Source organism: Prionailurus viverrinus, chromosome X (assembly GCF_022837055.1).
Source record: "Prionailurus viverrinus isolate Anna chromosome X, UM_Priviv_1.0, whole genome shotgun sequence".
Lineage (NCBI taxonomy): Eukaryota > Metazoa > Chordata > Mammalia > Carnivora > Felidae > Prionailurus > Prionailurus viverrinus.
In genome coordinates this window covers 102,533,420-102,560,857 of record NC_062579.1, presented here as the reverse complement: position 1 = coordinate 102,560,857, position 27,438 = coordinate 102,533,420, and the positions used below count along the sequence as shown (strand labels likewise).

The 27,438-nt window shown below is 40.0% G+C and overlaps 1 protein-coding gene across 6 annotated transcripts in view; it reads left to right on the top strand.

The window, feature by feature from the left end:
• Positions 1–27,438, top strand: part of MBNL3 (muscleblind like splicing regulator 3) — a 112,311-nt gene that overhangs the window by 3,567 nt on the left and 81,306 nt on the right. The window contains exon 3 of one of the 6 annotated variants that reach the window (XM_047843771.1): positions 14,955–15,082. The exons of the other annotated variants lie outside the window; for them this stretch is intronic. The gene's annotated coding sequence lies outside the window, so the exon portion shown is untranslated. The remainder of the gene's footprint in view (positions 1–14,954; positions 15,083–27,438) is intronic. 6 annotated transcript variants of the gene reach the window in all.

Genomic DNA, 27,438 nt, shown 5'->3' with positions numbered 1-27,438 from the left:
GTTAGGTTTTGTCTTTTGAGGTTGTACAGTACTGCACGTGCTGGACCAGTGACGGTCTCTTGGCCGCTGTGCAGATGCTGACAATATAGTTTGAGGTACAATTTTGTTCTCTCCCCAGCTGTCTTTAGATGTGAGAAGGAGGTAAGAGGAGGAAGGGGGTGAGAAGCCCTCCAGTGATGAAGATTTTCATTCCTAAAATTGTACATTTCTCCTCCTTCTAGCCTGCAGTAGATTCAGGAAGGGGGCAGGATGTTTCCGTTTGGAAATAACTCATGTTGTCTGATAGGATGACAAACAGGGATTGGGGCACGGCAGACAAGAATAAGATACAGTACATGTTTGACAAGTAATACGATCCCATCATTAAAGGTAGATAAAAGTCACTGCCATGTTAAAACTATCAAGTGTCTGAGAGAGCACGAGGCCACACTCACCTTTGCTTGTTCAGTTTCCTTCCATGCTGTTGAGTTTTTTTAAACAGTGTCTCGCAGGCTGAACCGATGGATCCCCCCACCACCCAGTTCTCAATGTATGTGATGTCAGAAAACAGAAACCAGAACTGGTGTTTCTTTGTGGGCTATTTTGGCCTCTCCTTCGGTGTGATACAGTTGTTACTTCAAAAATAGAAACGAATTTGTACCTCAGGTAAAATGAGGTGGGAATTTTTTTTTTCTCTCTAGGAGAATAAACCGTGTTTGGGAGCAAGTAGTTTAATTTTAATTACCAACCAAACAACGAACAAACACGAATTATGACCAAAACAGAAAGCAATTACGTCTGTATTCATGTGGGCTTTCAGATCTTAAGGAAACCAGATGGTTCTGAGGCATCTTGCTCTTCCTGAATGGCTATATATTGCCTCAAGACAGCCACATGATGGTGTTGGAAAGACAACTTTGAGAATTAGGAGAAATAAGGTATCAATTACATTATCAGGTGTTAATGACATCCATGTGACCTGCAAGGGATCAGATGGATTTTTTTTCAGATCATTCTAGTAAAAACACAGGATCAATCCATCATTTATTTCAACTTTGTATCAAATGTATTTTTAAAAGATTGGCGGGAAGCATCATACAATCTGGGAAGAGGAACCTTATTTTCATGTGAGAAATAAACGTATTCCCAAGCTGTCTGGGTACATCGACACGAGCTTACGAGTGCACGCGTGCATAAATGAGTTGTCATTTTCGAGCAATTTATACAGCTATGCATTGATTTCTGCCTGGAAGATTATGGGAAAACACCTATTCAATTCCAGGCAGTTAACTTTCAGAAAAAGGATACTCAAGAGGAAGGAAGAATGAAAGGAAGCCTGATTTAAATGCATGCGTGCACGCGTGCGTGCGTATGTGGCGTACGTATGTACATGAATGTAAGATACATATATATCCACGTGTAGATTCCCGTGCATACGTATACAGCACACATACAGATTCGCCCTCTGCATGTGTATGATGCTTTTCAAGAAACTCAAGCATAGTCATCCCAGAACTCTATAACAGCCGTGAGAACAAAGTGGTAAGGGTAAGAAAGGAGCCTGGTTAGAGATTTAGGAATCAATTAGGCACGCTTGTTAAATACGAGGTGCACTCTCAAGGCCCACTTCCATCAGTGCTGAGTTGGCTTATGAGTAGGAGTGATTTGTTTTCAGTTTTAGGCAGGAGTTTGTTTTATGCCTGCACAGTGGGTGAACTCAAAGGGCTTTTCCAATTGAGAAAAGCAGTCTGCACAGAAATGCAGGGGCTTGGCACCAGAAACTTCCGACAGGCTATTTGATCTCCAGCGGCCATGGGAGTGTCGTAGCGACTGGCCGTTAGCTGGCTCTTCTTTTCCATTTTGGATCACTCAGATTGCCTCAAACCCATCCCCATCGAATTCTTTGAATCCTGAGCTTCTTGGCATTCCCTGCAATTGGTGTGGAAGTTTGAGAACTGTTTCTTCGGGTTTCTTCAAGTTTCCCTGAATGTACAGGTCACTCGTTAGGCAGGTTGCTGGGTCTCCTTACCTCATAGCCTCAGTGCCTGGCACATAGTAGGTTCTCAGGAAAAGCGTGTTGAACACACAGAAGCGTAGATTAGTCTGCCTTTTTCGTATATCTTATGAACATCTTTCCCATGATTTCAGGTAGCACTATCTCTATCTTTACTGTCCAAACAAATCAGTGACCGCAACAACCACAGACTGAAGCCTGGGTTGAATGTGCAGTAGCAACTCTAACAGGTTCAGGGAAGAGCAAGCGGCAGCGGCAGCCTTTGGCTGAGTTCTCAAGGAGTGGCCTGCAAGCCAGCTGGTCATCTGCCACCTGTAGTTGCATTTGCCGTATCTCCCTCCCATCCCAGGGAAATGAGTCTTCAACAAGAAGTCACGTAGAAGTAGTTTTCAAACCATTGCACCAGAATTAAAAAAAAAAAAGGAACAAAATGGGACTTGGATGCCTCATGCCACGTGTAGTTAGTTTATAAAGTGATGAGGTCACAGACACAAACCAAAAGGACACTGAGAGCGGTCTCATTTTCAGTTAAGCACTGATTGCCTATTTGGAGGTTGAATTTGCATAGGTTTTTATTTACCAAGATACAGGTATGAATGGCAGCTCTTTTTACTGTATCCGGAAAGCAAAGTCCACACGGTTGAAGAGACACGAGCTGCCGTTTCACATCTACCACAATCATCTTTTGTGCCCGCGGGACCATCGGTCTTTAAGTACAGCCTTTGCTGTCTCCCCTGATGTGGGAATATGAAGAGACCAAGCGAGGTGGTAGGTTTTTTTTTTTGGGGGTGGGGGGATAAGTGGCCTGTTAGCAAACAACAAAACAAAACACGAGCCAAACGACCAGAGAGCTCGTATTTCACCTTTTGTTTTGCAGACTTCCACCTTCAGGAGGGAAAACAAAACCACGCCAAACACAAGCACTGTGTATATATTAGCTTGGGCATATACCCCTCAGTCTAATTTCTATTTTGTGCTTTACAAACTGAGAAAAATGAGATTGTCACATGTTATTAAGGTAGCTGCTTTATTATGATTGGACTCATGTACTGTGTAGCACTTTTCCTGAGACGTTGAAAAAATGTACAGGGACACATTCAACAGGATCCATGACACAGTGGAGACCACATTTCCCCTCTGTGCCCGTGTGAAGGTTGTGCTCGTACTCCAAAAAGTTCGCGTTCGAGAAATGGTCCAGTTGTGGGTGCTCTTTTGTTAAAGGGCGCGTTGACATTTCCCAAAATTCTTGCTGTCTGTGATGGATGAGGATCGCAAAGAAGAGGAGTGTATTCTTTTCAGAAGTGATCTGGACAAAAATTTAAACTCTTAACTCATTTGTGTCAGCATTTTTTCCTAAGCAATTGGAGAGCATGAAGAAAGACATTATTTCACCCAGAAGGATGAAGCGAAAAATAGGACCCATTATAGGGTCCCATTTTCTCGCTAAGGGCTTCAAACGACAGAAAACAGGAGAGGGAAGGACCGGGGTACCACGTAACCCAATCTGTCTCATGAATGCCTGTGGCAGTGGTCTCAGCTGCAGTCAGAGGCCACGTCACTAAGCGCTCTGCCAGCTTTCTGAAGCCAGGGTCTGGGCTCTGACTGACAGGCACCCCAAGAGAGGGCCTGTTTGAGAAAGACTTAAGGTTTTGGCGGAACTTTTGACTGGGCAACTCGCTGCCTTGCTGCCATGTATAAATCCTCCGTCTCAGAGAGAGAAACCTGGTTTTACTAGGGGACCCATTTGTACATACTGAGAGCTTCAACGTACTGATCATAGAAGGGCAGGATGCTTTTACTCTCTCACTAAAACTCCCCGTTCCAAAGCTCCTTTGAATTGAGAAGTTGACAGGCTGGAACAATGTGGCATAGGTCTTGGCATTTCACATTGCTGGAAAAAGACGGGAATACCTCCACGTGTTGCAAAGAGTGTGATAATGGTAATACTAATAAAAGGACCTGAAAAACGATTCCCTTAGAAAGCTCTCATCCGTGCACACGCTTTGAAGTCCCGTCATGGGATGGTGAGAGAGAGGCGGGGGAGAGAGAAACCAACTCTAAGGAAAGTGAGTCCCTCTTCTCTGGAAGGTTGTAGTCTGTCTTTCTCCCTTTACTAATGAACTTGCTATTCTGAAAATTGATCCTAAATGAACAGGAAACAACAAGGCTGTCTAATATCTGGCTCTAAAGGTTTATTTGACTACTGTGGCCCATTCCTGTAGGCATGAAAATGAACACATTCAAGTGACTGGTTGTGTGGCCCGGACTAAGTAAAAAAAAAAAAAAAAAAAAAAAAAAAATTGGTAAAAGTCACATTTTTCACTTTCAGGCCTCCTTGTTGCCTCCCTTCTATTCCCCAAAGAAATTTCCGTATTTTTAGCCATCCGAGACAACAGTTCAGACAGAGGCACCCAGGAACGGTGACAAGCAGTGACAGGAAATGCCGCTTGTGCTGGTCTCCTTCATAACTTAGTGAGACCACAGCTGGCTGATTTGCTCTTAACTTCCTGTTTGGGGGCTGTTTGGGTCAAAAGTAGCAGTGTTTTCCATATAGAAATTTTCTTTTGCTTTATTCTGTAAGGCCACAATAAATCTGTCACTGGACTGCATGTTTTGTATATTTTATGGACTGTATCATGTGGTTTGAGTTTAATTTGGAAGGCTGTACTTTTATATAATCAGGAGTCCCCCACACACACGCACGTGCAGCTTGAGGGTCTGGGATTGCACTGGCCTTCGAAAGTTTATAGCTCTATTTACACAATAGTGATTTCTGAGGAGGGCATTTCCTGCCAGTTAATGACTGGTTGGAAAGGCCAAAAGTCCAAAGCCAGGAGGAGAGGACCATTCATTAAATGCCACGAAGGGACCAGGGCCCTTTTATCACGAGGCAGTGAGGAGAAAGTGAAACCACATTCTGCCTTTTGAAGAACCCGGAGCTGCATATGGATGTGCTGCCTCATGGGATGGAAAACGGAGCTTCTTTCCCTGACAGGAGCTGACCGACTTGCCCATAGGTTGCCAAATCAAGACTCCGCTGGGTAGGGCATTTCCTTTCGGCTGATGACCCAGCGGAGAAGGGACAAATAAAGATGATGGCCCCGAACTTGCCAGGTAGTAACTGTGGGAAAATGCTCCGCTCGCAGGTGTTAACAGCTATCTTAAAAACCTTTAAGGTCACATGATTGGCTTTCCTAATTGGTTGAATAACTGGCCATTGCTAAAGTGGACAAGAACTTAGGGATGGAAAGAATGATCTCTTTCCCAGGCCAGTTTCACAGGACACCAGTATCCCATTTTGATTCCGTAGTATAATGAAGGTAAATAAGGTACAGGAGTACTTTGGCTTGCATGGAAGTACCTTTGAGGGCTGTAATATTAACCATTTAACCTAAGACATTCCCAGGAAACAGTTTTGTCCCCAGTATAATTCTTGCATGCTATAAAGCAGCTGAGGTGTGAACAGTTTGGCATTGATTTAGAGCAAAAACAGGGTAAGACTGAGATTAGGTTCACATCCAGGAACTCCTGACTTCCCGGCCTGTCCTTCACTCCCGTAGCTTCCTAAGGCTTCGATTTGCCAAAATGTTCGATGTTCATGAAAGATAAACATCTCTTCTGAATTCTTTAATAGATACCACCCCCCACTTCAGAACTTAGCTTGATCCTTTACCTTGAAATGTTAATTTCTTTCAAATATGGGCAATCATTATAGGCCAGACACCTGGGTTTCTTCATGGGATTGAGTAATCTGTCACATGCACGATAAACCAAATATTAAGTTTCATTTTTGGGTCTGGCAAATGTCATTATACGCTTTTTAAAATATTCAGTAATCCAAGGATTTCTGGTCCTTACCAGCTCACAAAAGAGTTTTCTGAAGTTTAAAACACTCTACAAATGAACTGTATACCCATTACCATTGTTATTATTAGATGATACCATTAGAAGATACTATCAGCACATTTATAAACAGTGACTGCATGAACTAAAAAATAAGCTTGTTTAAAACATGAGTTTATTTTTTGAACATTCTTGAGTTTGAAAGTGAAAATACACTACAATTTTGCTAGCTCACGTTAAAGACCATATTCTGATTTACAAAACATTTTGGACTAAGAACAGACAAGATTTTTCTAAGCAGATTATTGGCCTGAATATTAACACTCATTTGTAATTAACAACACAGCTGCATTTAAATAATGATCCCGAAACGTTAGAAGTATCTTGGGTATGTAACCCCTTCCATCTTGACATTATTATTTTAACAGAATCTTTCCTTATAGGTTACTCAAAAACATATTTCAAGCTGGCTCAGGCTTAGTTACCACAGTCTGTACTAATGGCATGAAAATTAATGAGGATTTACCCTACTGCATATGGATCCAACAACATTACCTTGTACGAGAAAAGTCTATTCATTTTATCGTTGTAGTTTTTAAGTGGTGGGCAACAGCTCATTAGTGCATAATGAAATTCATTAGTAGGTTGTGACTAACATTTTCTTTAAAACAAAATTGAATACAATTGTAAGAAAATGTCAGAATATATCATGTAGTAACGTTGGCTATTTTGGGTGAGACTTTTTCAGATCCATACACATAGGTACTTAGGATATGAAATGTGTTTCTTACTATTTGTTGCTGTCAAAAAGTTTTAAAAGTCAGTGTTTTAGTGGGTGTTCTTTCAAACTGGATCAGAAATGTTTTGTCCTCTGTTCTTGAGGGGAAGGTGGCCGAGGGATACTGGGGGCTAGGGTGCTGATATACTGAGCGATGTTAGTTAAGTACCTTGAGAGTTATGTGTCTGTTTTTCAAACTGAGAAGTGAGATGTATTGCTCTTGGAATGCTATAAGGTTTAGTGTCTATGGTATTTTGTAATCCTGAGGAGATACACTTTGTGCAAGTGTTATGTATTTACCAAGTGGTATTGCTAAAACATGAGACACAGAAAAGAGTGCTCGCTGGGAACAGAAGCCAAAAAAGGACGTCTTAGGGGAAAAAAAAACAAAACACTAAAGATCTTGAGATACATGGGCCTGAGTTGCTCTTAGCAGCAAAAGAATTGTTTAAAAAATTTTTTAATGTAGGAAAAAGCCCACCTTATTTTAGGATGAGTTAAATGTAAGTTAAAAGAGTTAACAAAATTGCTTCTGGTTTTTACAAATCAAAAATGGTCACATCCAGAGAGAATATGTTTGCAAGAAAAAAAGCTGGTTTTGAAACAAATATAAATGTGCACATTTACCATACATTGGAAGAAAACCTGAGCGTGGCTGTGTTTTCTGCAGTGAACAAAGGCACACGTTAAATTAGTTTAAAAATTGTGGATGGGAGGCAGAAGCCAAGCATCTGTTAAATACACGTAGGATATTGATGCGAATGGTTATACAAATAGAGAAGACAATAGCCACATAGGCTTTCTCTTTATTATTTTGTACTAACGAGAATTGAGCCCGGTAGAAGAAAAGAAAAAAGATTTAGTCACACAAAGTACTGAGTGTGATCTATTTAGGAGATTGGAAACACCCTTAGAAGCCTGCACAATTTCTGCATATTCCTTTGACTTCACTAATTGTTAGAGGGGAGGAAAATACTGCTTTCTGGGGCACTTTGCATCTCCATCCAGTTGGATCATAAGGATCTTGTCTTTGTCCCCCTCCCACCCCCGCCGCCCCAATTCCTTGCCAGTGTGATTAAATCTCACTGCTGCTTTCTCAACTCGGAGAATTTGAAATGAAGTTAGGCTTTTCATCATAGACATTTAAATGTTAAACTCAAGTTACTGCTCTGAAAAGAAAATATAATCTCAGCTCTAATGAGTTGGTAACTAAGTTCTGTCACAAATGAGTTCTCATCTCCCTCTTCAGATAAGCCATATTTAAAACTTAAGAATAGAAAAAGACTTACACGGCTAACAGTTGTGTAATTAGCAATCAATTTATGAAATGAGATGAAAAACAAATTAAGCACAATAATAAAGTGTTACTCCATCACCAAAAAAACCCCCAAAAATACCTCATTACAGACATTTCCAGATCCTGGGAGTGACAGCTTTTTAGCTATTTCTTTGCTCTGTTAAAGCTGTTTAGGAAGCACCAATATGTATGTTTTTAGGCCAGAGGATAGGTTTGCTTATAGCGTCGTTTTCACCATAAACAACATGCACAGAGCAGGAGTCATTCAGGGTTTCCAGCTGCAGCAAGCATATGGCTGGTTGTGTGTTTTAGGCAAACAAGATTAGTCACTGGTTTGGGGTATCAGCTTCTTCTTTTACTGAAGCCTTCTGGTTTTTTTGGTTAGGGAACGCTGGGCAAATGATTGGTGATCAGAAAAAGCTATGTAAGAAGATATGCTAAAGCCAACTAAACCCCAAGCGACCGCTCATTTCATGCGGCCTTCTACTTTTCTCAGTCTGTCGGTGAGATATTATGATCCCTCGTGGGCCACATCTGCCAAATTACACTTGAAACTTTAAGGTATACACAGAGCTCAAGACCTTCAACGGGCGAGTTCATTTTGTTGATTGTGAACAAAAGATCCCCCCAGAAGGCACTGAGACTGAGGGCAAAGTGTCTTCTAGAATGAGGAAGGAAGACGGAAGGGAAGAGAAACGATAGATTTGCTTGTCTTTGGCTAGGATAATCCCTTATACGATATTCCTCATCTGGGGGGAACCCTACTGGCCAAAAGAAAATTCAGACGTTGGTATTGCTGTTGGCAGAGGTTTTCCTAAGTGAGAAGTGAGGAAGACCCCTTCCTCAGAAGAATTGCAACCATTAGCACTTTCTGGAAGCCTGCGGTGGTTAGGCGTAAGGAAAGCAAAAGCCCGGTGATGTCGGAGCTCCGGCTCGTACTGTTCCTCGTGATGGGTAACGATTCAAATGAAACAAAACCCTTTCGGAACTCGAGGTTGGTTGGTTTCTAAGTGAAAATGAGTTAGGTTTCCCAAAGCAGAGCAGACTTAGGAAATAGGAAGGCAGAAAATACAGTCAACACCCATGGCTTTCTTCTGTGTCATTAAGGCTTCCTTTCCGATTTGCTTGGTGTGAGTCGTGTGGCACAGAAGGTAACGAGGCGGGATGTCAGAGGCCCGTGACTTCCCTTGACGCTTCCTTGTGCTGGTAGGTCCAGACCGGGTGACACGGGCTCTTGGAGTTCTCGAGGGGCAGCATTTACTACCACCGCCTCCAGGAACGTCTTATACTTTTAAATCAGTCTTAATATTCCTGGGCAGGAGTTTATATCTAGGAATAAAATTTGAACCCCCACTTTCACACCCAATAAAAACGTCCTATAATAGGGTGTTTATTTAGAGTCAGCTGACATTTATCGAACAATTACTGTATGCCAGATGCTCTGCTAGGTGCTTTCATTTTGTTCTGGCAAAATTTCCTGTAACTATGAAATACAAGTGCTCTCCTTGGCACCTGAAAGTTACCAAGCTAAAAATTACACCCTCAATTCTTCACTCGCTTTTCAAGACAGCCCTACCCCCGGCACACAATAATTTCTTCTTTGTCTAGTCACGTTTCTCTTCATCATTTGAGGACCATCTCGTGTCCTGTGGCCTGCCTCTTCCATCAGCGAAGGCATTTATTTCCTTATAAGTCAAGCCAACATTAATCTCTTACTCACTTGGATAGAACAGAAAAACTGGTTTGGCTCTCTGGTCGATGGTGCTGCAGTGGGACGGGAGATACCAGAGAATGCAGAGTGAGGGGTCAGGAAAATGATGTCGAGTGAAAGAGCATGTGGAAAACCCTAGAATGAAGTTGGATTAAACTTGTCCAGAATGTAGAGAAAATAACAGAGCAAGACCTTGGGAGTCCGTCATTTACCCCTAGGAGTGGACGAGGCAGCCTAAGGAGAAGAGCAGAGGAGGACTCTCTTTGATTGAGGACTAAGAAGAGGAATGTTGGAATTTCACAAAGAAATAAGATCGAGGGAAGTAAGAGTTTTGTTGTGTTTTTAAGGTAGGAGTGTCATAGGTAATGCTCACCGACTGACAAGGACACTCAGGTGAAGCGGAATGTGATCTTTGATCCTCCTTTCACTCACCAAACGTAGAACATGAGAAGTGTGTGTAAATCACCAAATATGTACGGAGTGTCTCCCCTCCTGGCACAGCGTCTGTGGTAATATGCCCAGTAGTACTTGTGCAGTCTGAGTAAGTAAACCACGAAGAACTCTCCTCTTTATTCTTTTTGCCCTTAAGGTATAGGATTAAGCTTGTCACAAAAGAACTGGGGTAGGTTTGAACAAAACAACACCAAGATAGTGGAATTCAGCCAAAGGAATAGGTAAGATTGTTTTTCAATGGCTTTCTTTAGAGACCTGTCCTTGCTACTGAATTTCTGTAAATGTGACTGACATCTTTCTATAGGTCAGGCCCCAGGCAAATGAAAGACAAGGTGAGGAAAGCTCTAAAGAATAATGAAGATGCGAATGTAACTGCCAAGGATGTACTTTTACTTTATGATGTACCTTTAGACTAGGATCCCGGGTCAGTCCTTCGTAATGTTAGAAATTTCAACACGGGCAGCACCTTCCCTGTGTTGCATGTGGCAACTTCAGTGTTTTGTAGATTTTCTGTTTTAATGTGTAACTAAAAAAATAAGCCTCGGGTCCAGATTTAGTTCCCCTTCTTGTAATCACCATCCTCATTTTCTCTTTTAGAACATATCTTATTCTTCCTTTCTCAGAAGCTGACAGTTATTGGTACAAAATATCTTGAAGGCAAGCTTGTATTTTATGTCTGGGTTAATGTTGATTCTAGTCAAAGAGAAAGGCTTGTTGCTTGGAGGTTCTGAAAAATGCTTTTTATTCTGAAGAAGAAAATGATGCATATTTGATGACATGTTGAAAAACTTAAATATTTGAAGTTATTGTAAAGGTACTAATGATCTACACCAGCATTTCCCAGTCTGTGTTTATTTTGCCACATATTCCAGATTTTAAAAAAAGTGGGGGTGGGCAGAAGGGATTCTTAGGTGGAATGCCTGGGAATTGATGGTTACAATGAATACCACATTCTGAGGATTAAATTGCATTAAAGTTATATTCCCTACCCCCCCCAAAATATCTAGGCATATATATGTGATAGGACATGTATATATACATATATATAAGATTATAATTTTAGCTTTTGTTTTTTTATGCTGCATTTCAAGTTACTGAGCAAATATTACTTGTTGATAAGAATTTAAGAATATTCCATCAACAGGAATCAAAATAGTGTCATAACATCTTCCTACCAGCAGAGTATACTGCACAAAATCAATAGTGACTTAGATTAAAAGACCCTCATCCCCAGGAAAAATGTTTGTTAAATAGATTTCTAAAATAACTGTGAAATTTTTGCTTTTAATTTCCTGTTAATGATTTCTACTTTAAATGTCTTCCTTACCATTTGAGCCTGGAGAAAATAGATATCTATAGTATCCTAAATAGAGAAGCAAACTAAATGGTTTTACATTTAAGTTATTGGGGATGTATTTTTACTTTGTTCAAGTAAAAACACCCAGCAGATCCAAACTTAAAATAATAGCATAAAGGAGCTTATTCAATCTGTGACCAACATTCTCTAACTCTTTGCTTGATAATTGGAAGGATTGCACAAGAAGGCAAGTTCATATGGTCGGTTTAAATTAAGGCTATTGTGTTGAGGGAATCAAACAGCTTTGTAATCAAAGTTGTGAACTCTATGCCTCTCAACGAATTAATTTAGTCTGATACCTCCTCAAAAGTTTGTTCCATGTTACCAGTTAACTACACCTCTTTGGTACCTCAGTTCCTCCTCCAGGGTCTGCTCTCTGGTTTATTATTATTACAGTTACTTATTGGATTCAGTAAAGAAATTGAATTTGCAAATGGATCCTTTTTGGGTTTCACTAGTATCAGTGATAACACGTTCTCAGAGTCCTTTTGCACAGTGAACTCGTATTTTGTAACTGAGGTTTGCACAGTGAAGTTCAAATAACTAAAATTATTAATAATATTGGAATAATTAAAATCAAAATAATGTAGAAAACTGTCAGGGGAGTCTGGTTTTGTTGGACTTACTGTCTTTGAGGGGTATTCACGTCTTCAGATGTGAATTCCATTTGATTTCTCTTGTGTTTGTTCATCATTGCAGCTCCCTCTCGTCTCAACAGGTTAGCTTCCATTTGGCCTCAGTTCCCGGTACAGCATTCATGCTCCTTAATACACATATTGACATTCAGAGGTTCTGTAACCTCTTCTCTTGGCAAGAATTCGATTCTCCCAGTATATTTGCATTGAAAACTGCAGCCTTGTATGTGTAGAACGGTTGGCAAAAAGGGGGAAGGAGGCCAATTTATCTGACTCCAGTCCACAAGCTACACAAATTCACGTGAAAAAAAAAAAGCAAATCTACAAAAATGCATGGGCAGATATCAGGTATCCGGGTTGTGTGTGACTTTTGCAATTGGCTTTCTACAGCATGTCGACCCTGGCATCCTTCCAAAGCAGTCTCTGACCAGGTGATCACTATACCTATAACTTCGGAAAATTGCTTTGGTAATAAAGTATATCAGACATGTCTTCTTCTGGTTTGGAAAGCATATTTACAGACTACATATTTATTAGTTTATAATAGGGCATCCGAAGTGCTAAGTGCCTTTCCTCTGACACATACACACAAACACACACAGGGACAGTTTTGACTGATATTTAAACCTGAGTTCTATAGTAGAGTGCAGTTGTATTATAGATATGCAGTGGCTGTGGATCTTTTGCAATTGTACCTTTCCATGTAATATCTGACCTAAAATCAATCGATCATACCTTTTTATTCAAATTTAATATTGATTATAACCAGTTTTTAGTACCAGAATAGGCCTAACTATAGAACAATGTACAGGAAAGGAAAGGAAAGGAAAGGAAAGGAAAGGAAAGGAAAGGAAAGGAAAGGAATGTTAAGGTCATATTAAGAAGTGATAGGAAGGGGCGCCTGGGTAGTTCAGTCGGTTAAATGTGTGACTCTTGATTTTGGCTCAGGTCATGACCTCCCAGTTCATGAGTTCAAGCCCCGAGTTGGGGTCTGTGCTAACAGCGCAGAGCTTGCTTGGGATTCTCGTCTCTCTTTCTCTCTGCCCCTCCCCCACTCATTCTCTCCCCCTCTCTCTCCCTCCCTCCCTCCCTCCCTCCCTCCCTCAAAGTGAGATAAATAAACATTTTTTAAAAAAAGAAGTGATAGGAAGAAGTAATATAATTTTATGCTTTTTAAAAAAGTTTGTTTAAATAACCTCTACGGCCAGTGTGGGGCTCAAACACACAACCCTGAGATCAAGAGTCACATGCTCTTCCAACTGAGCCAGCCAGGTGCCCTGTACTCCTTTCTAATGGAAACAGTTACTTACTCTGTGTTAAGCACTGCGATAAGCATAAGCACGTTGCACATACTCTCTCATCTAATCCTCACTGCAACCCTATGGTGTTGGTGTTATTATTTATCTCCTTTTTACAGATTGGGGAACCTGAGGCTCAGAGAGATTAGTAGCATGTCTGAAGACATTCTGCTAGTAAACAGCAGCGTCAACACTTGAACTTAACCCACTGACTCCACAGTCTGTGCTTAAAATCTCTGTGGTTATATTGTGGAAATATAAAAAAGGTTTCATTGGGAACTTGGGTTTGCCGTCTGTCTCTTTCACAATGCATTAGTGACCTAAGACTGAGTACTGGATAAAGACAGTGCTGCTGGACTGAAGTAAACATCTGGAATGTCCAAAACCTGCAGACTTTCCAAATTCGAGAACTGTAAACTCTTAGAAGTGGAGGGGAGAAAGCATCATTCAATTTACAGTACCCTTGTGCGGGATAAGTCTGCCTTGCACACTACTGTCGGTAACAGCAACCAGACTTTTGAAAGTTGTATTATGGTGAGATATACTATTATTTAATACTGGTGGTGCCTGACCCTTTCATAGGAATCTTTTGTTTTGGAGATTTTACCGTAAACTGTGCTGAATGCATGCAGCTCTCACAGCACATTTTAAATCCCCGGTTGGTTTTTCTGGTATTTGACCTCACAAGACTTTTCTGTTTCAACTTTCCATCCCACTTGCAGTTCCGTTTTGTTCATTTCCTTTTCTTTCTTTTCCTTTCCCTTTCCTTTCCTCTTCTCTTCTCTTCTCTTCTCTCCCCTTCTCTCCCCTCTCCCCTCTCCCCTCTCCCCTCTCCCCTCTCCCCTCTCCCCTCTTCTCTTCTCCTCTCCTCTCCTCTCCTCTCCTCTCCTCTCCTCTCCTCTCCTCTCTGTCTCTCTGTCTCTCTGTCTCTCTGTCTCTCTCTCTCTCTGCATTGGTTGTTCAATCAGCATACCCTTATTGAGCACACTACATGAGTCAGCCGTGTTTCTAGGTGCTGAGGATATAACCCTGAGCAAGTATTCAAATAAGTTTTAATATTAAGGTAAGGAACCTAGACATTTTTCTATAAAGAATGTCAAAATAAGAGCTAAATTGAGGGGGTTGTTGATCTAGTTTTAAAGAGAAGCAATGAATTGAGACAGCTTCGGACTCCCACTTACTCTATCAGCTTTAAGGAGAAAGTTGATTTCTTATATGAAGGCCCACACTCACCCACTCTGTTCTTGGCTTTGCCTCCCTTTTTGGTCCCAGCGTGTACTGGGCACTGTTCCGTGCCACCCTGCATGTGGACCACCAGGTAGCACAATGTCTTCCACAGAGCAGGTGCTCACCACTTCCATTAGTTTAGCAAGTATTTGTTGAGAACTTAGTATATATGAGGTATTGAGCCAGTGACAAGATGAATACGACACGTCCTGGAGGCGCTCACCGTAAAGCACACAGCTGATCCAGAGTTCCACTATGTGACAGGGAGATTGGACAGACGTATTGGGGAATGCTGAAACCCTGAGTAGCGTTCCGTGCTGGATCTAATTCGTCCACTCATGTGATATGCATATCCCTTCCAGGGCATTGTCCCCTCCACTTTGAACCCATCCAATAAGAAGGTCCAGTGAAGTTAAATCTCAGATGCCCACGTACTTGACTTCAACTTTATGCATACAATGCAAGTACACGTTTCACTGGTAAATAAAATGTAAGTAGAGCCTGTTGTTGATATTGATTGGTACCTCCATAAATCACATCTTAATAGAACTGTGAATAATCTTTTTTACATTTATTTATGTATTTATTTATTTATTTATTTATTTAGTAACCTCTATGCCCAATGTGGGGCTTGAACTCATGATCCTGAGATCAAGAGTTGCATGCTCTATGGACTGAGTGCCATGCCAGGCACCCCAATCTTTACAGTTTTTTAAGAAGTACTTGGATTCATTATCTGCCCAAATCCCTAGTAATATGCCTATAAATCTTAGGTTATGTTTCTGCATTTTTGTGCCCACTGGAGGCAGTACAGAGTAGAGGTGGGCAGCACGTATTCTGGAGCATGCCTGAATTTGATCTCTGCTCTTCTCACTCACTGTGTGACCCTGGACCAAGTTACTTAATCTTTCTCTATCTCACTTTCCATATCTGGAAAATGGGGACAATAATGGACCTGCGTCACAGGATTGCTACAAGCAGTAAATGCATTGATGTATGTGAAAAAGGTAAGATTAGTGCCAGGCACACAGTAACTACTGTGCACATTTGCTCTTATAATTTCAGTTCAACTGAAATTACGTGCTTTATTCTGTTTTTCACAAATCGTACATACTCATCTGTAAATTTTTTTTAAGTTTATTTATTTTGAGAGAGAGCATGAGCAAAGGGAGGGGCAGAGAGGGAGACAGAGAATCCCAAGCTGGGTCTGCACTGTCAGCACAGAGCCAGACGTGGGGCTCTATCGCACGAACTGCAAGATCATGACCTGAGCCAAAGTCAAGAGTCGGATGTTTAACAATTGAGCCATCCAGGCACCCACATACTCATCTTTAAATGACATTCAAGACACTGGAGATTGATGTGAAGGTGTCTCTTACATGGAGTCTATAGTCCTTTGAGTCTTTTCACACCAGAAGCCAAGTAAGTTCACTTTCATCTATACTTGGAAGTGAGACACCAACTTTGACTTTACTTTCTGCTCCTTTTACATGGCCAGAATTTTACAGCATATTACATGACTGGCTCACACATTATCCCATGCTGAGGGATAAGTGCTTTTAGAATGCTTGATGTGTAGCTTAAAAGCTACAAGAAACAAAGCATACAACAGAGCTGCTGGCCAGCCTTGTGATTTACATGGGTATTTCTTTAGTCCACCAGTAACAGCTTTGGCAGCATGCTGTCTAGGGGCCAAAATTTAATGGTGACTTTCAGTCTTATGCTGATAACTGGTTTTGGCAATGCTCAGGAGTTCTATGCAGCCAAGACAAATTGACAAATACAAAGTCCTTCAGAGCAACGATGAATTAACATTGGAATTACTGTTTTGGCCTCAGTGTGGGTGATGTTTAGCCTCTCATCTTTCTGTATTGTTTCACATTCATTATTTCCAGGGCAGTGATGATATAGTCACTTTCAGGGTTAAGCACAGGGGAAAACTTGCTGAAAATGACACGGAGGAGTGTGCGAGCCAGTCTGGCACAGAAAGCAGGACACTGGTGGGACTGGATGCTATACAAAGTGCAGCTCAGACCAGGGTCCCAGGGTAGATCCACTTTATGGACCAAGTTGGTACAATTTCCTCATCATTATATTTACATTACAGTTTATCTTTGTCATTAAGTGGCAACATATTAATACTGTGCCCAACAAGAAAGCTTCCTTAGTAGCAATAAGTAAGTGGGTTAATTAACTTTCACATGTACGATTATTCTCCATTTTTATTCAGAAATTCCCTTACATAAAATACACAAGCAGTTAAGTTGGGTTTAGAAATTCACCAACAAACCGCCTTTATAACCTACTGTAATTATCTCCAGAAATCATCATGTGTTCAGTGACTAACTCTCCAGAGCTTTTACTAAGATAAATAAACAGAAGCAGCACTAACCAGTTCCCTTATATTTCCTAATCTTTGGCATGCCATTTAGTCGTATTTTAGACCTAAGGAGGGCTCTGTCTCTCCCTAGGAATCCAGACTATGCTTTCTCCTCGTTGACCCGCTGGAAAATTTAAACCTCCCTCTTGCTGATCAACCTCAGTCCAACCAGGCTCTTGTACATCCCTTTACATTGTGCACATGTCAGGAGATCTGAACATGTGGTGTGCGTTAGCAAGCACCTAGCACAAAACGACCATGGGATGGGCCAACAGTACGCATCTGCTTCTTAAAATACTTACTGGAGAGGCGCCTGGGTGGCTCACTCGGTTAAGCACTGACTTGGGCTCAGGTCATGACCTCGTGGTTCGAGCCCCACGTGGGGCTCTGTGCTGACAGCTCAGAGCCTGGAGCCTGCTTCGGATCTGGTATCTTCCTCTCTTTTGCACCCCCCCCCAAATAAAATAAACATTAAACAAAAATTTAATAAAATAAAATACTGACTTGAGTTCTGCCTTATTGGTTGGAACATAAACATTGACCAGAGCACCACTGCACAGTTCCTGGGCACCCTGATGAATCAGCAACAAAAATTTAACCACGTGCCCAATATATCCCTCAAAGCATGACTGGTGTTTCTAATCATGAGCCAGAATTACCCAAAAAAGGCATGATTTTGTTTGTATTATTCTATGTATTCTATTCTGTTCTATGTCTAAGGGGGCAACAACGTTTGAAAAAGCATTCCAGAAAGATTTCTGTCCTGACTGATTAAGAGAGACAAATATTAATGTGTAAGAGTTTCTGCTTTTTGAAATCTCATTTTTATTGATCCCCTTCCTTGCCTGATGGTTCCAATAAATGAGGTGTTAATATAATAAGACCTCAACATGAATTTTCGGACTTCTGTAGTATCTTGATGGGCCAGCCATACTAATAAAAATTATTTGTCATAGAAATTACGGTGTTGAGAAAATTATTTTGGGATCAGAACCAACATTATAAACAACTAGCTACTTTCCGTGAAAGCACTTCCAAACTCAGAGTTCATGGGGGGTAAAGAATATAGAATATTAATCTTCTGTGTTCTCTTTTTTAATGAAAAATGTTTGAAGAATTATTTTCTCATTGTCTAAGGGAGCCTGGTGAAGAAGAGTTCTTTTTTTTTTTTTTTTTTTTTTTTTACATTTATTTATTTTTGGGACAGAGAGAGACAGAGCATGAACGGGGGAGGGGCAGAGAGAGAGGGAGACACAGAATCGGAAACAGGCTCCAGGCTCTGAGCCATCAGCCCAGAGCCTGACGCGGGGCTCGAACTCACGGGCCGCGAGATCGTGACCTGGCTGAAGTCGGACGCTTAACCGACTGCGCCACCCAGGCACCCCAGAAGAGTTCTAAAATGAACTGGCATCACCATTAAATTTTTGCACATGCACTTTTTTTTTTTTTTTTTCATAAAAATGCATTTGTATCTGGAGGGAGAATTATTCTCCTATCAAAATCATACATGCTTCAAAATACTTCTGTGTTATTTAGAAAATAGCAATGTAGACTAAAAGAATGATAAAGATGAAGAACACTTTAAAATGTTTTTTGAGGTTCAATTCGCCAGTGGAAATTTTTTCAGGTTTAACAGTGACACTTTCTTTATCCTGCAAGGATTTGCAAATGCCATGTGGATGTGCGTTAGAGGTAGTATTCTCCTGAAAAGAACATTATACAGATGGAAATGTTGCTTGTGTGTGCTGAGGGGAAAACTACATCAATTTCTTCAAAAGCATAGCTTTAAGACTTAAGTTCAGCTCTGTATCATTCAGTGTAGTGAGCAACAAATATTTTAATTTATTTAAAAGAGTTACCACTATCATGACAAAATAAATACATAGTAGCTTACAAAATGTGCCCGAAGTAGAATTTTCTATGTGCAAATATATATACTTAAAGTAATTTACTTGAGGGGGCCTATTTGATAGGCTCCATATTAGAATCTGATACTTAGGCTAACATATATTTTTGAAAACCTACTATGCAGTCAGCACTAAAACTATTTTGGTTCAGTTTTTTTTTTTTTTTGCATTAGTCCTTTTCTGTTTCCTTGTTAAGCCTGTTCTTTCATTTCAGCTTCCATCTACTTTTAGAAAAATGGCATTTCAGTTGCATCAGATGGTTTTTAAAGCATGTTCTTCTTACCTCTGTTTAGCATAACTAGTGCATTTGGGTAGGAAACACAATAGGACATTTTGTGTGTGTGTGTGTGATTTCATCTTTAGCTTAGACAGTACTGTTCCACTTATCACTAATGGTTTTCCTGATTTTTCTATTGGTGTAAATAACCCAACAAAGGAATGTGGTATGGAATTAGTGTTTTCCTTGGGTTTTAAATCTCATTTGTAGTTTTCACTAGATGTGAACATGGAGAATCCCTCTATTCTTTATGTTATCTGATCAACATTTGCAATTGTAAGGAGCAGGTTTTCTTTTCTTTTTATTTATTTTTAGGTTTTTATTTTATTTTTGAGAGAGAGAGCGCGAGAGGGGAAGGGGCAGAAAGATAGGGAGACACAGAATCTGAAGCAGACTCCAGGCTCTGAGCTGTCGGCACAGAGCCCGTCGCGGGGCTCGAACTCATAAGCTGTGAGATCATGACCTGAGCTGAATTCTGACGTTTTAACTGACTGAGCCACCCAGGCACCCCTAGGAGTAGGTTTTCTTGATTTTTGCCAACAGTGTATAAGATATATTTAATTTTGGATTTCTATTGGAGCATATCTTTCCATTTACTAGGACTTGCTGATAGATTTTCTCAAATACAATGAAATATTAATTAAGTGGTACTCAACTGTCTGAAACCCATAATCAATAAGAATTTTGCTGCATTTGGTCATTAGGAGAAATAAAATATGAATTTACCAGAGATTAAGTATAAGAAAAAATAACCTGTATTATAGCCTAAGGTCGATTCATATTGAAGCCAAACCCCAACAGCTTCTATTAAACTTAATAAGAATTGATGTCCAGGGATGCTTAAGGCATTATAACAGCTCTAGTAATGAGATAAAGATTTAATTAGGTTTATTTTATGTTGTTTATTAAGACAAAAAAGGACTTGTACTGAAAAGATTTGTACCAAAAGTGGCTCCTAGTAACCACGATTTAAAAAAAATTTTTTTCTCCCAGTATTTTCATTAATTGAATCTAATTTATGATCTCCTGATTTCAGGCAACAACGTGTTTTATCTTTTCATAAAACTGATGAAGAAAAGCTATTTCTTCTCATGCATCCACTTTTTATGTTCCTAATTTCATGCCTCATTTCTTTTCCCTTATCACTTAAAAAAACTCAGCCAACCACTTTTATCTTATTTTATATAAAGATTTTATTTTATTTTTAAAATTTATTTAAGTTCAAATTAGTTAACATGCAATGTAGTATTGGTTTCAGGAGTAGAAACGAGTGATTCCTCACTTACACGTAACACACAGTGTTGTGGTCATCCGAACAATTGCCCTCCTTTAATGCCCATCACCCATTTAGACCAGACGCCCCCCACCTCCAGCAACGCTGTTTGTTCTCTGTATTTAAAATTCTCTTACGGTTTGCCTCCCTCTCTGTTTTTATCTTATTTTTCCTTCCCTTCCCCTATGTTCATCTGTTGTGTTTCTTAAATTCCTCATATGAGTGAAATCATATATTTGTCTTTCTCTGACTGACTTACTTCACTTAGCATAATACACTCTAGTTCATCCATGTTGTTGCAAATGGCAAGATTTCATTATTTTTAATTGCCAAGTAATATTCCAGTGTGTGGGTGTGTGTGTGTGTGTGTGTGTGTGTGTGTGTGTACCACATCTTCTTTATTCATTCATTAGTTGATGGACATTTGGGCTCTTTCCATAATCTGGAAATTGTTGATAGTACTGCTACAAACTTGGGGTGCGTGTACCCTTTCAAATCAGCATTTTTGTATCTTTTGGATAAATACCTAGTAGTGCAATTGGTGGGTCGTAGGGTAGTTCTATTTTTAATTTTTTGAGGAACCTCCATACTGTTTTCCAGAGCAGCTGTGCCAGTTTGCATTTCCACCAACAGTGCAAGAGGGTTCCCCTTTCTCTGCATCCTCACCAACATCTGTTGTTTCCTGAGTTGTTTATTTTAGTCCTTCTGACAGGTGGTATCTCATTGTGATTTTGATTTGTATTTCTCTGATGATGAGTGATGTTGAGCATCTTTTCACGTATCTATTAGCCATCTGGAGGTCTTCTTTGGAAAAGTGTCTATTCATGTCTTCTGCCCATTTCTTCACCTAAAGATTTTATTTTTAAGTAATCTGTATACCCAACTTGGGGCTCAAACCCATGACCCTGAGATCAAGAGTCGCATGCTCTACCAACAGAGCCAGCCAGGTGCCCCCAACTGCTTTTAGGTACAGTGATGGCTGAGCCTTCGTTAAATTTACTATCTGTACAGATTATCTTTGTTGGATTATGAATGAGAAATCCACTCATTTTCTAAACATTATCTATTGATAAGAATTCATATGCAATTGATACAGCTGTAATAATCTGTATATAGTTTAAATACCACCAAGGTGAGTAAAGCAGTCATTGTAAAGTCATGGTTTTGGTTTTTTGGTGACATTTTATGGGATACGTATTTCTTCTTTTATGTCTATCTATCTATTTAGAGAGATAAATATGTTTTGTTTTTGTTTTTTAATATAATTTACTCTCAAATTGGCTAATACAGCATGTACAGCGTGTACAGTGTGCTCTTGGATACGTATTTCTTAAATTATGCTTACAGAGGTAGCCTTAGGAAGGGAAGCCACTATGCTTGTAATTCTACAAGCTGCCACCAGGTGGTGCCCGATTGTAAATTGTCACCAGCTGAGCTTCCCATCTGTGGCTAACAGGTTTATAGCATTCAACTGAATCAGGCTTTTTTCAATGAAAATTATTATTAAAATGGTCAATATAAATATTCACTTATCAATTATTGGTAGATTGATACACAATTTAAAACAGTATTTAAAGAGATGAAAGTGCATAATTAATACCTTTCTCTCATCATCTTCGTTGTTGATAACCTCATGTGTTTTCTCTGGTTTTTCCTTAAGGAAAACTTTTCCTTTTAATCAAAATACTTTGTGTACTAAAAATCTCTGGGCCATATGCCTAAATACATCTTCCTGTAGGTTTTCTGCTTATAGATTTCCCTTCTACTGCTCTAGTTAATTGCTTTGCTGCTAGTTCTAATTGCCCTAGATGACTGAAGTCTTATTTCTTTAGATTTCAGGTGAACTATTAGTTCTTGGCACTTTTTATTTTTTTAACATTTTATTTATTTTTGAGACTGGGAGAGACAGAGCATGAACATGGGAGGGGCAGAGAGGGGGTGAGACACAGAATCTGAAGCAGGCTCCAGGCTCCTAGCTGTTAGCACAGAGCCAACACGGGGCTCGAACTCACAAACTGTGAGATCATGACCTGAGCGGAAGTCGGACGCTTAACTGACTGAGCCACCCAGGCGCCCCAAAGTTCTTGGCACTTTTTATATAGGAAAGAATTATGTCATGTGTTCAGTCCAGTGTCTCACTAGGTTTAGCTCCTTTTTAGCTAGCAGTCTTAAGATTCTGTTCCTTCCCCCAATGACACAGACACTCACGTATGTATACACAAACGTATACATGCACAGACACACCCCAGGTGCACACACATGCACACACATCCCCCACACACACTGGTTTCCAGCAGTGTAATATACATGCTAGATATGTAGCTGTATCTTCCTTTGGTCTCTGAAAAATCCTGTGGTGGTCTCTCTTCCACCAGCCAGCTTTTATAACTCATTCGAACTCCTGCTTTCTTTTGGACTTTGATGCTTGGATTGTTTTAAAAGCTAATTTGCATCAAATAGTAAAGATTATCTATTAACTTCCCTAGCAGGTTGCAGGCAGTTTTATAGTCTGCTTTGTAAAAACAGTCCATTACTCTGTTTCTTCTGAACATTTGAAAGCATTTATTTCAACTTCCCATTCAGATAAAAAGGATGGTTTTGAGTAGAGACATAGTGGCTTCGGTTCTTACGATCATGTATATTCTCATGCCATGAAAATTAAGAGTTTAAATGTGAGGAAGGAGTACAGAAAGAGGGAGAAAGAAGGAATCAGACACTAACGGAGGGAGGGAGATATTGAGAGACTGAGATTAAAACTTCTCCAAGGTCTAGAGCTAAGTATTCAACTCTGGTTATTAGAACTGAGCTCTTGTGCTGGCAGTGTCATTGACTCTCTTTGTAACTGTGGCCAAGTCATTTATTCTTTATAGTCCTATTGTCTTGCCTGAAAAATGAGGGAATTGGCCTGTAGGTCATCACTGCTCACATTGTGAGTCTGTGACTCAGGCTCATATTAAAGTAGAAATGTGGGGAATGCGTCTTTGCTTCGGGTCTTGCTTGGGTTCATGATTGAACAACTCAACTAGCAATAAAAAGGACAGATCTTTATACATAATGAAAATGTCTTTGTCTTTGTTTCGTGCATTTCCTGGACCTGCTGCTATCAATGTGGTACTCCGCATTTGGGAGACATTGGTAGACATAACACTTTCGAAGGCACATTAAGGGAAAACTGGAACTCTGCGGCGGGTTATTTCTTTCTTTCACTTGCAGAGACCCAGTCACTGTGATTGACAAGAAGTATTACCTTCAGATAAGAGTAAGTATTCTAAGAGGGCACAGCTTGTCATTCTAGATTTCTAGGAGTTTGTGGTTATAAAGGAGATTCAGAACTGGATTGTATGCTACCTCTAGTGATCTGGGGGTGCAAGATTATGTTTCCCACTAGAGTATAAGCTCCTCAAGAGAAGAGAATCTGTCTTGTAGGCGTTTGTCATCCAAAGACCAAATGTAGTGCTATGCACGTAGCACACAAGTTGGCAATGCACTTCCTCCCTGATACTGTAATAAAGTTACCAGCTCATGGCATCTTCGCCTGATATGGTGATTTCCCTATTTCTAGCCCAGTTTCCATGCCATGTGATAGAAACCCAGCGAAGAGGAGTGTACCACCTAGTGAAGGAGTCCGGCATACTGTTAGACAGCTCAAGCTGTGAGCTAGCCCTTTGCTGTGTTTAGCTAAAATGTGCCTCTCTCTGACTCTCTAGTTTCTGCCTACAGATCCTTGCAGAGAAAGAGAAAACAGGTCGACCTCTTGCCTTTACTTTTTCTTGTTCGTTTCCAGAGTTCCTTATTTTAAAAGTATTTATGTAAGGCACTTGATGGCTTCCTTCATAACAAAACATTTACAAATTTTTTATAATTATTTTTAAGTAACGGGATGAAGTTTGTTAGATTCTTATTTCCATATTGAACAAGATGAGGTGATTTATTTCAGAAGCACTTGATTACTGCTTACTTATTTTGTGCCAAGCACCATAGTAAGTGCTTTATAAATATTAACACATTTCAAGCTAGAAAACAACCTTATTAGATAGATGCTCTTATTGGCACCATTTTCTGGATGAGGAAACAGAAGTACACATGGATTAGGTAATTTGCCCCAGGTCTTCCAACTAGTAGCTCCAAAATCCTGTACTCAACCACAGTGCTATAGTGGGGTATTGTTGATGGGTTTATAAAAAAGGCAGGGACATTTAATTGTTTCCCTTTTTCTGTTCCCATAAGTAAATGCCCTGTTGTTTAAAGTTTCCCATTTTTCATGGCACTTTACTTATTATGAAGTTAAATTTCCTTTTTCAAGATCTGGGGAAAGTGTAGCTGAAAGACCTGAATGGAAGTCATTTATTCTGTTTGTTTTTGCTACCTTGAAGCACTGTACCTTTATTTGGATTATATATAACTTTTTCCCGTTTAATTAATTGATGTTGCTAATATCTGGGCAAGTTTTACTCTAGCCTCTAAGGATGCTGTTACATCAGCTCTGTTTTCTGTCCCTAGGGCATCCCTTTACTGTTTTCCATCTAGGTCCTTTGCACTCTCCCACACTGGATTTATTTAAATGTTTACTTTGGCAAAAGTCAAGCCTGAAACGTCAAATAAATACTGTAATTTGCTCATCTGTATTTTTTCATTGTCTTCAAACTCCCGACAATCCATCTACCACATCTAATACCAGTACGATGCCAGTGTAGGTCCTGCCCCGAAGCGGTTCACAAAAATAGCCGCACGGCTATGATACAATGGGCTCAGGGTGGAGAGTTCTGTTTGACCAGCGCTTTGAGAGCCTGATAACCCCCATTGCTTGGTGGAGGTGAGAAGCTGGCCTTAGGAGAATGAGTGGAAATTCTCCCTTCCTAAGGAGGCACATTCCATAATTCTATAAAACCCTAAAATATGTATATTTAAAAAACAAATTTAAGTGTGTAGCATAGACACATTTGCCAGACCATTAAAGTCCATGAGAATAGGGACCATGCCCAATACCTTGTACACAGTACTTAATACATATTTGTAGAGCAAACAAAGAAAAACTGTTTGTTTGTTTTTTTTTAATTTTTTTTTCAACGTTTATTTATTTTTGGGACAGAGAGAGACAGAGCATGAACGGGGGAGGGGCAGAGAGAGAGGGAGACACAGAATCGGAAACAGGCTCCAGGCTCTGAGCCATCAGCCCAGAGCCCGACGCGGGGCTCGAACTCCCGGACCGCGAGATCGTGACCTGGTTGAAGTCGGACGCTTAACCGACTGCGCCACCCAGGCGCCCCAGAAAAACTGTTTTTTAAATATACAGACTCTTACCTCTACACGGCTGACAAGTCAAGATTTTTAATGAGTAACTACTATACTATGCATACTGCCACCTTTGTTATTTATATAATATTCAACTCAGCTAGTATTTATTAAGATCCTAGTCAGGTCAGGTACTGTGCTGGGGGGTGGGTAATAGTAAATATACCTACAGTTCTAGCAATGTTTAATTCAAATTAGTGTTGTTCTTGAATGAAATAATTGAATTTCGGGGGGTTTAATAGAATAGTGTGGTTGGAAGCCATATTGTAGTGTGTGCAAGAGTGAGAGTGAGGAAGAGGAGACATCAGGGGGAGAATATTCCAGCAATGAAGGCTTAGGAAGCCCTCCTTGAGAAAGAGGCAGAACTGGAATATAGAAAAGTCACGTGGATCTTTTAGGGGAGAGAGAGAATTGCAGCCTAAGAGATAATGGGAAGATACCCAAGGGTGATGGTCAAGGAATGGCTGATTTCCTAATGATGTTATGGTTTGGCTTATTCATCAGAAACCCTTGTGGGTATAAAGATAAGTTTTTCAAAAACAAAGGGTATATAACATCTGGTTTCCTAAAATTATGTCTATTCACTCAGATTATCTCTTAGAAATTTTTTTGAAATTTTGAAAGTAAAATGTAACATGAGGGGCTGTTGGCTTGCCCTTGTTTATGCCGTTGACCTCTAGTTATGTGGCCCCAAGTTAGTCCGTAATAAATGTTTATTCAGGGAATGTATTTATGAAAGAGAAATTACAGAGAACTATTATCACCATGCATTCTGTAACTGGATAAGAGCGATTTACCCTGGGGGGGTTAGAGTCTTTCATTTACTTGCCTGAACGTATTTCACTAGCCTGATCTTTCAGGATTACTTGCAATTCTAGAATTGTCAAGATCTATATTGTTCCATAAGAGAGTTTTATTTGACTTTGGCAAAGTTGATAAACCAAGTTGTGTTGTTTCAGTGATTACTGATGTGGAAGCTCCTTTGTTGCTTGAGGCTTGAATGTGTTTGGTGGAACAGGATTTGGTATTACATGTGATTGATAATGCCATCCATATTTGGACCCTGAGAATTTAAGCTCCGTTTTATGTCAGTGTGACATGAAAAGTTTCTATTATTCTGAGAAACTTTATGACACTATTATTTTAAATAGAATCGAGGCATTTTGGTCTCCACCGATATATTAAATTTTATGACAGATTTAATCATAATCAGTCCATCAGTACTCGATGATACAGATGTTATAATGTTAACTTTAATTTCAGCCTCATCTCTATAAGGCATACTTAAATGATTTCAAATTGACGAGCACAACATGGTAACTACAGTATAGAATTTCATCAGCTTTGATGGACATTCTGTTCACCTTAGTATAAATGTAAGTGCTCTCTTTAACTCAATATTCAGGCCATTGCTCCTTCTCTTCCTTTTTCCTTGGCCATTTAAGCGGAGTCGATTCTTTTTTAATGATTTTTTAAATTTTTTTAATGTTTATTTTTAAGAGAGAGAGAGAGAGAGCAGGGGAGGGGTAGAGAGAGACAGAGATACAGAATCGGAAGCAGGCTCCAGCACAGAGACCAACACGGGGCTTGAACTCACAAACCGCGAGATCATGACCTGAACTGAAGTCAGACGCTAAACTGACTGAGCCACCCAGGTGCCCCACTTTTTAAATGATTCTTAATCTATATGTTGGTGCTTACCTCAGTGTACAGGCTT